At 37.4% G+C, this 11579-nt stretch overlaps 1 long non-coding RNA gene across 2 annotated transcripts in view; it reads left to right on the top strand.

Annotated features, from left to right (window-relative positions):
* Window positions 1-5563: 5563 nt before the first annotated feature.
* The window catches only part of LOC124253280, a 20130-nt gene continuing 14114 nt past the window's right edge, over window positions 5564-11579 (top strand). Inside the window, exons 1-3 of one of the 2 annotated variants that reach the window (XR_006892155.1) lie at window positions 5576-5636; window positions 9809-9925; window positions 10733-10818. This is a non-coding gene — a long non-coding RNA (uncharacterized LOC124253280). Of the gene's footprint in view, window positions 5637-9808; window positions 9926-10732; window positions 10819-11579 lie in introns of both variants that reach the window. The other variant, XR_006892154.1, reaches the window with a different exon arrangement.

The raw sequence follows: 11579 nt of genomic DNA, 5'->3' as shown, positions 1-11579 counted from the left end.
TCACACATTATACCCATGTTGGGAATTGAACCCGGGTCTTTGACAAGATGAGCAAACATTCTCATCACTAGGCTACCCTACTGCCCTACATGACAAGAAACAAAACATGAAGAACTTGTCCTTCAAACTGTGTAATTCCTGCGATCATTAGACAGAGGCTTTTATAATGACTTTTGTTCCATCCTCATTGATCAAGGACCATGACATTTCTATAAGCATTCATATTTTCAATCACTATTTTTGCATTTATCAGCCTGAAAAATGTTTTTATAGGGCAAATGGTGTATGAAAATTAAGGCATGTGTGCCTGAAAAATTATTTCTGTATATATATGTAAATTGATTTGTAATATTGTCCATAGCTGTATATAATCACTGTAGCTTGAACACCACTTTCTCCATGCATCCCCTTAAACATCATGTATGCCATTACATGCCCAGGATATTGTAAGACAGGTCATTTTTCAATAATAAAAACGTTAGTGAAGCATTAAAGTTGTTTCATTAACATATTTCAATGCAGACATATTTCTAAAATAATTTTGACTAAAAATAATTTCAATATATAAATTACCATAATTATTGAATCATTAAGAGAATCTTGAGAATTTTAAAATGTATATTATGAAACTATTTTTTAAGATGCATCCATGTCTCTTAAAAAGGTTATTCTGACATATTTTCAAATTGCATGTCCTGTTTGTGTTTGGCATTCATGGTTAATAAAGGATGCATTGAGATGAGGTACCACAGAATATGAGAAGGAATATGTCTTCAGCATAACCATCATCAGCAGTGTTCATATTTGGAAACAGAATTATCTCCCTTGCTGGATCACGAGAGTTTTCCAAATTGCCCAGTGTTATTGATCTGGGGTTGTCTGTGTGAGACAAGAAAGCCGTTACTCGGGCCCTTAACACTGAGATAGACTGCTGTGACAATGTTTCCTCTCAGTCTGTTCACAATGCTTGTATATATAGAACACAGTATATTATAGTGTTGGTATGCCATTGTGTAGCCAGTTTTATAATTGTTTCATTAGTATTTAGTTGTAGATGGTTCAGATTCCATAAAGTAGTTGTATTCACATACACTTTTAATTCTGAATTGAAAACTTAAACAGCTATTTTTACACGTCATCAGTTATAATTTTCAAAAAATTCATCAACTTAAACAGCCTTTTTTAAACATCATCAGTTATAATTTTCAAATCGGAAGTAATAAAATGAAGTTTTATAAAAATTTATTAAAGTGTCTTTGGATTCTGGAAGGTATAAAACATTCTTGTTCCATGAGTAAGGTTATCTGTGTATGTCAGTATGTATTTTATGTGACGGAGTGAGTGCTGGAAAAGTTCAACATCCAAAATATCTGTGTGTGCAGCATCCCATGATGACTGCTTCACTGTCTGTAACCAGAGCGTTACACACAACACCAAGTAGCTCTTTACTGAGGACATAGACACTCTTCCATATCCGACTCGACCAGGGTCAATTCTTTGTTTTTATTCAACAGGCATGGAAATTATCAAGAGTGTTTCATGGTTTATACACGCTTTAAGTGGAAAGTAGTAAAAAACATGTCTGTCGACTTTCAAGCTATGATAAGTTTGTAAGGAAAATTAACATGTATGTAAAAGAATTTTGAAAATTATTATCATTGAAAACGTAATTCAGTAATTTATAATTCATAATTACTTATTAAAAGTAGCTTGGTTAATTTTCATAATTACTTATTAAAAGAAGCTTGGTTAATTTAGTCCAATGGTTATAGTTATTCAATGGAACGAAATAAGTTACTAAATTTAAAAAATCATTACTATTTAATAAAAGAATTTCTTTTTAAATTGTCTTGTTCTTGCATAAAATTCACATTTGACATTGATCTATTTTTGTTTTTAAAATCAATACTTTTATGAATTATCAACATATGCGAAACTACTTAAGGTGTAATTAATATGATGTAGAATCGGGGAGCTCTTGGTATTTTCCGTACCTGTTTTAGACAGTAATTAGTGCACTTCAGCTTAGCATGACTGTGATAAACCCAAGGTGTGTGCGTGCTGCCGGCCACACAGCCAGGCGTCAGCACACTGGGGCACCTCGGTCATTGCTGCAATAGCAACTGACTGGCTCATCGGTGGGACTGTGATGGGAGACTAGACTAGTTATCTCCTTTGTATATTTCATAAATTCATCGTATGATCTTTTCTGAAATTTTGAAGCATGTTGTACTCGCACTTGTAGTGGCTACATTTGAAGTAACATTGTCCAGGGTTGTTGGCTTTTGACTGCTTACCTCCCTTTGCTGGAGATATTGACTCGATTATCTCCCTTGACTGGTTGGCCATTTATCAGAGGTCTTCAAGTAGAATTTGGAAATGCTTCAAATGTTTATATGCCTCATCAACTTGCACACTGATAAAATTGTCAAGGTTGATTTTTTTTTAATTTAAACATAAAATTCCAATTGATTACTGGACCACTTTTGAATGAGTCATTACAAGTGATGGAGGCATAGCTCTCAAAAACATGAAATATGATCAGAAAAATGACTGATCATATTTCAGCGAAACCCATATTTGTACTTTAATGTCATTTTCATCAATTTTTCCATCAATTGTCTTAAGCAACTGTTAGCTGTATGGACACTTTACGTCCAATCTATTAATCACTGTTCTAGATTTCACATATCCCGACCCCTCATCCTGTATCTGCTGACTGTATGTTATGCACGCGTCATATCGCCTGTTGTCGTTGTCAGGTAGCGTAGAATCACTGTACATCCTCTCGAAGGGCTAACCATGCCCATAGAAGCATATAGAGGGACACGCGTTCAGGGGTTTGAGCCTAAAATGGACATTATGCGTTCACTGGTTTGATTTCACAAATGGTTACATTATGTGATTTGTTTGTCACAGTGTTACTGGAGTCTTACTTCCCAATGGTATTATCTGGAGTGAGTGGAAATAATATTCCCAAGATTAGCGAGGATGGATCACTAACACCATCACTCACATGCTGGGTTGTCACAGTGTTACTGGACTCTTACTTCCCAATGGTATTATCTGGAGTGAGTGGAAATAGTATTCCCTAGAATAGCTAGGATGGATCACTAACACCATCACTCACATGCTGGGTTGTCGCAGCTCGGTGGTTGCATCCATAGTTTCACGAGTTTGTATCACCATTATTTCTGGTACATCTCACCAGTAGTTACATATGTGTAAAGACTTTTAAATTATTTGATGTAATAGATATTTGGATATTTTTATCGTACTATTTTCTAGTGTTCAGTACTTTTTACTGATTGGTTAAATGTTAGATGTGGACTTCAGTGTCAGGATATAAAAGTGAATATGAATGCAGGCTTATCATTGTGGACAGGCAGCCATCCTTGGTAGTGCAGGGCATTTTCCTCATTGTCATCTGATTAACTACTCTGACACTTTCAGAATTGTAGGATTTACAACAGCAGCAAGTTGCAGGGCTTGCAGTCTATTCGTTAAGGGTTTATATAATAGACAACTTGTCCAAAGGGTGTTAGTTAGATTACATTTGAATGAGGAAACTACTCTCAAGTACCTGGCCAGCTATCTGTGTGCTGCATTGCGTGTGTGTTGTGATGCTGTATATTTAGCTTATGGGTGTAAAAGCATTTTCATATTTTTTCTGTAGAGTGACTATAAAAGCATTTTTAAAGTGTGAAATAAAGAGATTTAGAATTGATTTGTGTTTATAATGATTATTTCCTGTATAATAATAGGTGTAATCTTTTAAGGGATCAGTTTCGATTGTCCTAGGTATGGTATTTCAAATTCTGTTATGCTTGACCCACCCCTAACTCTAGCCTTGCTGGGAAGGTGGCATCACTGCTTCAAAACAAAAATATAGACAAACATTTCTTCACCCATCATGTTTTCAAACACTGGAGATGCCAACCCATACAATTGTATTAGTCATTACGAAAAAACAATGCAAGATACACTTCTACGATAGCAGTTTTAATATATGAATTTTAAAAAATACATTAAATTAAATTACCAAATAGCATACCTACCATACACAATAAATTTCAACCACATTTTATTCAGTATCATGTGGATACTTACTACTGATTTAGGTGAATACAATGTTAATAACAAGTTCTTAGAATATATCTATATTTTGCAAAAAAATATGAACATTCTTTGGAAAAGTTAATCCTAATGTTGCCCCCAAAATACTAATTTTTGCATCAGTTTTTGGCCAAAATACTAATTGGGCTAAATCAGGGTTGGCATCTCTGTATGACCAGCTTGGTCTGAAAGTCTGATTACATGTTGATACAATTCAGATGTTATCACTAATGGGCATAAACCAGACATGTTGGTTTGATTACTCCAGTGGTGTATTACACGTATTATGCAACAAAGATAGCCATACAGAGGCAATTCGTAACAACCATACACGAACATTTTGACATGGCTGCCATTTTGAAAATCGGATGCAAAGTTCTTGAACAAAATTCCGATTTCATCATAGGTACGAAAAAAGTGAAATTTAAGTGATTCTGGAATGGATGTCATTTCTCGTGCCAGACACACACTTAAGCTATAGTCACAAAAGTGGTAAATAAGTCAATGGTAGAGATCATTTTAGTTTGCCAAATGATAAACTGTATTATAGAGGGTCGTGTTAATGAGTCACTTTACGGTTAGGCTTAACGCTATATTTAACTGTCTTTGAATCATACTACCGCGAGTCACCTGGCATCTTGGATGAAGGTCTCAGGCGTTCGCTGCATTGGTGAAACTCACAAGCACAGGTCGAATTGGGATTCGAATCCACATTGGGTTTAGCGTTCCTAAGGGACGCAACTCTGTAAAAGGAACTTCGTTACTTTGATGACTGGTCCCCCCGGGCCTCCATCGAGGATCGAAAACAGACAACAAATTAAAGATGTATTATAACATCAAAACACTTGATATGGGTACAAATGACAGATTTTATTTAGGTCATTCCGAACACAAAAGATATATATATATACCCGTGAGGATTGATCTTCGCCAACCCATGCTTGTCATAAGACACAACTAGTTGAACTAACGGGATCGGGTGGTCAGGCTCGCTGACTTGGCCGACACATGTCATCGTATCCTAATTGTGTACATCGATGCCCATGCTGTTGATCACTGGATTGTCTGGTCCAGACTCGATTATTTACAGACCGCCGCCATAAAGCTGGAATATTGCTGAGTGTGGCGTAAAACAACCACCCAACCATGCAACCACACAAGATCTATCAAACCGCATATCTTGCGTGTTATTGTAACAATAATCCTTAATACTAGATACATAGATATATACAACCACAGCACTAGTTAATAACCTAGTCTACCTGAAAATGGCCAAAAGATATTCCTTATGTTTTTCGAGGATTGAGACTGTTTACACAAACGAATGTCAAATCACTTTCGATGCCTTGTATATTTCATGCAGGTGTTCGCAAGCTCTGGCACGTGATGTCATGGTTACGAGTTCAGCCAATCAGGGCTCACTTCTGATGCACGAGTTTTCCATGCGTTTTATTTCTAGGCGTTACGGTAGCAGAAGTGGCGTTTGTATCGGCGAATATCAAATTAATTCCACCAAGCAGGTAAGAATATTACTTTAATCCGGCGAAGAACATAAGCTAAGACAAATGCTACTATTGTTGTGTCCATAACACACGCGTTTTAAAGAACTTTAATGAAATTTGGTTTGTTTGTACTGTAATTTGTGGAGACCATCTACGAAAACGTTTGTTTTTCTAGGCAATGTCTCGTCTTGCTTTGACTTTTGAGGGAAGGTTGGAAGTAAGAAAGAAGTAAGTGCAGGTAAGTGTCTATATATAACTAGGGATGGAAGAGGGTAGGGTTTGCTTTCCCGTATTATTCAGACATATAAACACGCCAACCTATCTATCACCCACTGTTTTTAATAATGCTAGACATCACTGCGCATGTGTTTATGTGAAGAGCATGCTTGCACCTTGTTCTGCGACAGTATATACAAGGGCGCTCACACCATTGTAATGTCAGCATCCCTCTGATGAAGTAGGACATCTAGACTAAACCTTGCCAGCACATGTACATACACGTATGTATCGTGTGTCATTAACTTTGAGAACATGAAAACTCTGCGTTGTCCTGAACGTATTATTGCTCGTAGATGGATGCCAGAGGGATACATTTCCGTCCTCTTCAACCGCCCCTTTGAAGTCGAATAAACTTCAACATAAATCACGCACACAAATGCAGTTAACAGTTGTGAATTCTGCGAGAAATGTCCTGTTTTTTATGCCATCCACTATGATCTTAGGCAGACAAGAAATGATGAAAATCACCTCTGAAAACTGGGAACATCGTAAATGTCGCCATTGTTGACACATTACGAAATTGCTAGTCGTCAAGGCGTTATATATTGGTGTTACCACTGTATGTTTTGAAATGTGAAAATCGGATAATTATTCGGAGGAATGAATTTAAAAAATAGCATGTTAATGATCGCTGATATCTGGTTTTCATCAAATCACCAATGGTAATTCTGAAACGTCACCGATAAACCTAGAATGGGATGTTTTGGAAAATACACGAACGTCGAAGCGAGTTTTCTGCCATATTGGATACCGCAGTAGTGTTTACAAAACACACATCACGTATATTTCACACTCAGCTGCGACAAACATATCACTGAATACCTCAAACGTTTTAGAGTCAACTAACAATTGAGTGAGTTTAGTTTTGTGCCGCACTCAGCAATATTCCAGCTATATGGCGGCGGTCTGTAAATAATCGAATCTGGACCAGACAATCCAGTGATCAACAGCATGGGCATCGATCTGCGCAATTGGGAACCGATGACATGTGTCAACCAAGTCACCCGATCCCGTTAGTCGCCTCTTACGCCAAGCATGGGTTACTGAAGATCAATATTCTAACCCGGACCTTCACGGGTAGTCAACTAACAAATTACAATGGTCTTTTGAATCAAAATCAAGTGTCTTGATGAAACCAAACGAAACATATTGGGTGTTAAAACGTAGGATGTGCTCGTAAGACTGCAGCTGGGCTTCTTGTAAATGTAAATCAAGAAAAATTCAGTATTTATACTGTTGCATTTTCTCATTTGTCTGGCTCAATACGAAATACGAAACAAATCTCATTATCTACATCTAACCTTGTTCAGTATCATATACGTGCATATAGGCTTTACATTTCTTATCCTTTGCATATTTTTGCTTGTTTGATCAATATTTACATAAGAAAATGACACATTTGAATTCAGCGTGGTACACCATATTTATAACCTTTACATGGTACACGTACTTTAGTTCTTATGATGTGCACTATTCATCATTGTATTTTCATATGACAGCGATTTAATTAAGCCTTGTAAGTAAACCAGACATTATAAATGAAAATGATATTTTATGAAATGTTTATGCACACATTTTAAAAGGATTTGTCTTGTTCATGATTTGTTGATGTCTTTTTTGGACAAAATAATTACGAATGATTGGCCAGGTGCGCGTTTGTCACAAACGCTTTAGGATTCATTCTCATTGCCTTCCCTAATATAGTCAATTCATATTCGATTAGAAAATATTGTGATGACAGGATATCAAACTGTAACTATATTTCTACACGAATTGTAAAAGAAAATATGAACCACGCTATGCCTTCCTTTCGACAAATCTAACATCATTATTCTAGTAGTTCTATACAAAAAGACCTGTCATTTTGCATCTTTCATTGTATACTTATGAAGGTAAATAGTCACATAATCATGAACTAAATCTTATCCTAAAAATATATTTGTGTATATGTTTTCTTTTTTTTATATTCTTTTCATCTACGTTAAATTGATGACAAACAGATGCGAGTTTTGTCTACATTAAGATACACAGTCAAACCGTCTGATTGTTTATCTATTCATGACGTCATTAAAATGGTAAAATCAGTCCTTTAGTATTCGGTCGAAAGAGAGTCAAATTTTAACAGACAAAAAGGAGACCTTTTATAAAAAAGATATACACTATTCAAGTTATTAAACTAACCAATGTTCTCTTTCCTCAAAACCATTAAACAAGCAATGGCGTCATCTAAAATGGTGTAATTCTTTCAGTTATTTCATTACATTTTAAGATTAGGATAGTACTCTGTTAGTAATGGTGCAGCCGTGGTCAAAATATATGTACAGAAACAGGGGCCGGATTCACTAAACGTCTTAGAATATTCCCCTTGTAGATGTTATGGAAATGTGCATCAGAAATATACACCTCGGCATCCAGGGGGTTAATGTGTAAAACACATTGTTCAAGGAATACACGCTATACTAAAACAGTTAAGGTGCTCAGCGGACCCAATCTAGTAGCATTTTCTTTACTATGCAAGTATATTGCATGTTGCTTACAAAAAAAAGTAATTGTAATCAGTCACAGCGTGGCGTAACCTCAATGGACGAGATACGTTTCATAGGAAGCGACTGTAAAATCAATACCCTAGCCCACTATCCTGGGCACAACACTGCATAAAAAACCGGAATGGAATTAATGCTTCACATGGAATCACATGTTTTATTCATAGCTGCGCAGCGCAGACCTTGCCAGATTCTAAACATAACCCTCCAAAATAATTATTGGGTGATCATTTTGGAAATACAGTCAAATAAGAACCTATTCATATTATTCATTCATAAACAATGATGTACTTTAACTAAGCAAAAAACAGATAATCACGTCGCTACGTGAGTGAGTTTAGTTTTACGCCAGCAATATTTCCGTAATATTACGGCGGGGACACCAGACATGGGCTTCACACATTGTGCCCATGTGGGGAATCGAACCCGGGTCTTCGACGTGGCGAGCGATCGCTTTAACCACTAGGCTACCCCACCACCTCTTCGTCGCTAACAGGGTCCCCTAGCATATGGTACAAACGTATATGATAACTCGTGTTTATATCGAGAAAATGCTAACTTAGAAAACATTATTACAAGCATTCTTTTATATTTCATTTTACCAGATTGTTATGGATCAACTGTACAGTATTTGCTTTAGTACAAAGAGATTAGTACAGAATAAAATTGTACATTGTATCTTCTATACGTGGATTCCATTTATTTCTCATTTAAATCAAAATAACGATATTTTAACAAAGAATCCCGGAGTCAATTACAGCATTTACAATAGACAGTGGATGTCGGTGTAACGGTTACAAACTATTGAAAGCTTAGTTGAACACATCAAAGGGGATTTTACGGGATCATAGCGCAATCGTCCATAAGCCATTGGTCACAAATTCGTAAATAAGATAATGTAGGCGCCGTTGAGGATTTAAGTTCAGATTATTCCATCAGCTCCACCAACATTCAGTCGATGATGTATCGCTGTATAAATCGATGCAGCTATATTGCCCTGGCACAATCGTTTTCGGCATTATGATCTCAAACCTGCACTACATATAGGCGCGTTATTCGACATATTTGATGAAACCCGTGAAGATCCGGGGTAGAATAGGTCTTCAGCAACCCATGCTTACCACAAAAGGCGACTATGCTTGTCGTAAGAGGCGACTAACGGGATCGGGTGCTCAGGCTCACTGACTTGGTTGACACATGTCATCGGTTCCCAATTGCGCAGATCGATGCTCATGCTGTTGATCACTGGATTGTCAGGTCCAGACTCGATTATTTACAGACCGCCGCCATAAAGCTGGAATATTGCTGAGTGCGGCGTAAAAAATAAACTCACTCACTCATATTTGATGACGTTTCAATGTAAATTAGCTTGTAGGTTAAACCTGGACGACCAAGGTGCCTGGACATGGGTTACAAGCTAAAACTGTCCGTGGTCACCTTTCCGAGAAAGCCATGTTATGCTGGACTTTCCCTGTGAAGAACGTGGTCAGTAGATATAGGGGGATGTAATTTGCTGTTCAGAATGTTCCGAGTAGCGGGAAAAGTATAACCCTCCGCATGCATGGTGAAGTGTAGGAAAGAGTTGCGGGCAGTTCAGAATGTGTAGAACGTTATGACGTTGGTTTATGTGTTTTTTAAAATTTATATTTGATCTGTAATATGAGAAACGATAGGAAAGACTGCAAGTTGCCAAGTTCATGTGCTGAAATAGAACCTTTCAATATACCTAAGTTATTTTATCCATCCTCGGTAGCCACCATCTGTAGCACATGGGTTTGCTTACCCCAAATTCAGTAGGTTTGGTAACAGAAACTAATTCACCGGTACGCAAGCTAAAATTTGACGTTTTTGTGTGTACGCATGTAAGATCAAATTTATTGAGTTTTTACCAAAAATAACAGTGCGTAATTGTACGCAACAGACTTAATAGGAAGTAAGTTTTCACATAATAATTTGCGTAATTTACGCAGATACCCAGCTTTTCTGTACCTCTGCTCTCGAAATACCGGACTGCGTTTACCAGTCCGAGCAAGGATTTAATTGATTTTAAAATATCAGCGTTCATGTAACTGGCGTAAGTACGTGTGATTTTACAACGCTTTTATCAATATTCAAGCAATGGCACGACACCGTTTATCAGAAATTTGCAATTGCTTCATGCAGTGTACCCATGGGGGAATCGAACCCGATATCCATTGTTAATCGTTCAGAGCGAACATTTTCACCACTTGGCTATCCTGTGTTGTTGTATATTGCCATGAAATGACTATATTCGATAAATACTCATTGCAGGAAATGAGGAAACAAACAACGTTTGGGATGACAGGGTCATGTATGTTCTTACAGCTTGACGACGATGTAACAATCTTCAGCGACAGGTCAGTCCATGTAATGAACGAGAAAGTTGCATGTTTCCCTACTTAATTCTTGACTTTGTACTCTCCTGACCCTGGCCTCCAATCGGCTTCAAGTGCTGCGAGGAGCACGCGCTCTTGAAAGCACAGGTCAACCTAGTTATGTTCAGTTTAATCCACACACAGGTCTCCTTAGTTGCTTTCTCACCATTATGTCAGATTTTAGATTTATTTTATGGCAGCTGTCGCAGGTTCTAGTGTGGCTTCAAGATTAAAATGTACGGCATGGGCGGATCCAGGAATTTGTGTGTGTGTGTGTGTGTGTGTGTGTGTGTGTGTGTGTGTGTGTGTGTGTGTGTGTGTGTGTGTGTGTGTGTGTGTGTGTGTGTGTGTGTGTGTGTGTGTGTGTGTGTGTGTTTCAGGGGGTTAAAACCCCTGAACCCCCCTTGGCTCCGCCAACGCAATTTATTTTTTTCAATGTGGTCTTAAGTCATTTTCAAAAGGGGGGATTCGAACCCCTGAACACACCCCAACCCCCCTTGGAACCGCCACTGTATGGTAATGATTGTCGGTCAACTATATGGTGCTGAGATAGCTTATCTGATGATGTAACTCCACCGACATAGATATGGATACCAGATGGATTCTGTCAACAGGCAAAATATATACCACCAGATGTATCTATACCACGGGATTTTGTTTTCATATCAGAGACAAAAATTGTATTTCAGCGGTTTTTCTGGCACAAATCCCAAATATACTTTGCAAACAAATTATACTACATA

Source organism: Haliotis rubra, unplaced genomic scaffold (assembly GCF_003918875.1).
Source record: "Haliotis rubra isolate DU_JTF1 unplaced genomic scaffold, ASM391887v1 Scf537, whole genome shotgun sequence".
NCBI lineage: Eukaryota > Metazoa > Mollusca > Gastropoda > Lepetellida > Haliotidae > Haliotis > Haliotis rubra.
The sequence above is the reverse complement of the archived record's forward strand: the minus strand, read 5'-3'. Positions and strand labels throughout refer to the sequence as shown.